Source organism: Mirounga leonina, unplaced genomic scaffold (assembly GCF_011800145.1).
Source record: "Mirounga leonina isolate KUSES-001 unplaced genomic scaffold, KU_Mleo_1.0 Mir_82, whole genome shotgun sequence".
NCBI classification, from domain to species: domain Eukaryota; kingdom Metazoa; phylum Chordata; class Mammalia; order Carnivora; family Phocidae; genus Mirounga; species Mirounga leonina.
In genome coordinates this window covers 17,097,927-17,100,804 of record NW_023270825.1, presented here as the reverse complement: position 1 = coordinate 17,100,804, position 2,878 = coordinate 17,097,927, and the positions used below count along the sequence as shown (strand labels likewise).

The window sequence follows — 2,878 nt, the reverse complement described above, 5'->3', positions numbered from 1 at the left end:
AATGTGTGTGTGTATATATATATATACACACACATACACACATTATACATACATATACATATATATTCATATACACACACATATATATAATCTGTGATTAAAAGTTATATATATACACAATATACACACATATATATATGGAAAAGGAAGTCTACAAATGAATGGTTTTTAGTTGGTAAATATCACACTTTTATATTTTGGATTATAACTGTCATTAGCATAAAAAATTTTATAACTTATAAAATGATATTCCTTCAACACAAGTGAGTGCTTGCTTTGGCAGCATGTGTACTAAAACTGGAAAGGTACAGAGAAGATTAACGTGGTCCCTGCACGAGGATGACGTGCAAATTCAGAAGCGTTCCATTATTAAAAGAAACAAAACAAAACAAAAAAACAAGTGTAGGGAAAGCCTAAAGAAATTAATAGTGGAAGTTTATAGGCTTTCAATAAGCATGACTAGACTTTAAGTGACTGCTGTGTAAATTACATTAGGGTGTGTTACACATCGTTGCTCCCAGCGGGTGATACCCCCTATGGTACTCAGATGACCTATAGGTGGCATCTGGACAAACATTTTAGTTCCATGTTTATATATATATTTTGTGTGTATTGTGAAAACATGTCACCAGTGCATGAAACATGAGACAACCTTAAAATACTGTCTTGTTAAAACACACACAAAACAGTGAGTCTGAAACATATTTTTTTTTAGAAAAGTAGTAAGTGAATATGGCAAAAATTGTTAAGGTAGTAACTGAAATTTTGGTAATTTATCATGTACTTAGGAAGAAATAGCAGAAAATAAACCTATTACCAGGAAGAAAGATAAAAGTCAATTAAGTTTACATTTGTATACATAGAAATGACAGAATAAGAGGTCTTAGCACATTAGAAAGAATAAACTAATGTAGTATTTATTAAATGCATGTGCATACAATAGACATAAAAAAAGGAAGAATTTGACTGGAGTTTGAACTAAGACTTGAAAGAAGTGATAAGAGATTTTTGCCTCATTGTTCACAGTGCTGATGTCTGATTCTCTTCCTGCCAAAATTAGCTTAAAGAGAATGGAATGATTTTCACACTGAGTCCTTTTAGCAGATGCACCTGGTTTTCTTGTTCATCGTCAGTTTCAAACCCCAAATGCACTGAACATGTTAACACTGCATTTAGCAGACCTAAGAACAGTTAAGTTGGCTCCTAGCAGATGATTATTATTGTTTTCTATTCAAAACTTTTTTTACATGACATCTCAACACTAGAGGTGAATTGTAAAACTCAGTTCAAATTACTTGACCTTTTCTCTGTTGAAGGCTAAATGGGTAATAGACAGGTTCTCATAGAATATCTCTAAAGTAACTAATGAATCAAATAGTTTATTTTTTGATATTTTGAAGTGTGGCATTTCCTAAAACGTACCCATGATGAAACTTGCTTTTTTCGTATCTTTTTTTTTCTATTACAAAGCAAGAGTCAAAATAGTAAAGGATGAAAAATAGGATATTTTGGTAGGAAATGAAGTCATTCATTTTTAGGGAAACAACTTAAAAACATCAGTTCTTAATCTCAGAAGGCCATATACTCACGATGCTATAGTCTTAAAGATCTGAGTTGAGAGCATTGCATAGGCATATCTGAATATGTTTCAAATGAGCACTTCTCAATTATCTTCACATGAAATACAGGAACCAGCAAACTAGAACACTACATGGAAAAGGACTTCACCTGAAACTTCAGAAGCCCACAGTTCCACCACAGCTTTAGATCCATAGAAAGTGCTTAATATACTTAAACTTTTGTGGATGACTGATAATATATGCTCATTTGAATGAAAGTCATCTAAAATTTCTAACTTGAACTTAAAAATAAATATCCAAAAATTAAGGAAAAGCTAGCTGTCTTTTGAAAGTTAAAACTTACGTTTTGTAAGCACAAGATTAAAGGCAGAAAATTTTAAACACTTTTACAGTTTATGTCAAAGATATAAAAGTATTTGGAGTTTATGGGAAAATGTATTAAATCTGAGAATACAACACGCTTTTTCTGGATTGCTTGGTCTTTTTCTTTCTCTTTTTCTCTCTCCTGCCATAACTGCATCCATCAAAATATATCTGTCCTAGATTATTAAATTTTATTGCACTTCCTAGATTGTGGAGTACTTCTGATTTTTGAACATATTAACTTCAAATTTAGGTATTATAAGGTCAAAGCTGATTCTTCTTAAAGAAAAACAGGCTAATTTTATCCATTTATTTGATATCCATTAAAGCCATCATAAATGATTTATTGAATATTTTTAAAAGATAAATACCTTTTCATATGGGTCTCTAAGAAAATGCTGGAATCACAGAGTATGCCCTCTGATGATTTTTATATTCAAAAAGATTCAGTCTCTTTAAAGTTGCAATAATTAGAAACTATTTTTGCAATTTAAAAATATATATGTATACTATCAACATTCTCAGATTCTGGAGTCTATGAATGAATATTTTTCAAAAATTGGTATAAAGCACTTGAAAATACAACTTGGAATATTGGTAACATTTTAAGAGTGAAAAATATGGAATTAACATTCCCTATTAATATTATTTTTCAAAATGTGTTAAAGTCAGTATTATGCAGCATTTTCAAACGTGTTTCATGAACACACTATTTTTTGCAAAATGGTTTGTGATAAAAGGAGTTAGTGGTCAAAGAAATTTGGGATGTGTGTTCCATCAAGCCATAATGCACATTAGCATATTAAGGTCTCTAAGGCAGTAGAATTACTCTAACATGGCTCTAACTTGAACTTGTGTTTCATGATGTTTTTTAGCACACATATGGCACGGCTCTCAGAACTGATGAAGGAGACCATAGAAAATGATGTTTAAGA

The 2,878-nt window shown here is 31.0% G+C and overlaps 1 non-coding gene across 1 annotated transcript; it reads left to right on the top strand.

Moving 5' to 3' along the window:
• The first annotated feature begins 267 nt into the window (after positions 1 to 267).
• Positions 268 to 373, top strand: LOC118002799. Its single transcript, XR_004677173.1, has one exon. It is a non-coding gene; the product is annotated as a U6 spliceosomal RNA (small nuclear RNA).
• The last annotated feature ends 2,505 nt before the right edge of the window (positions 374 to 2,878 follow it).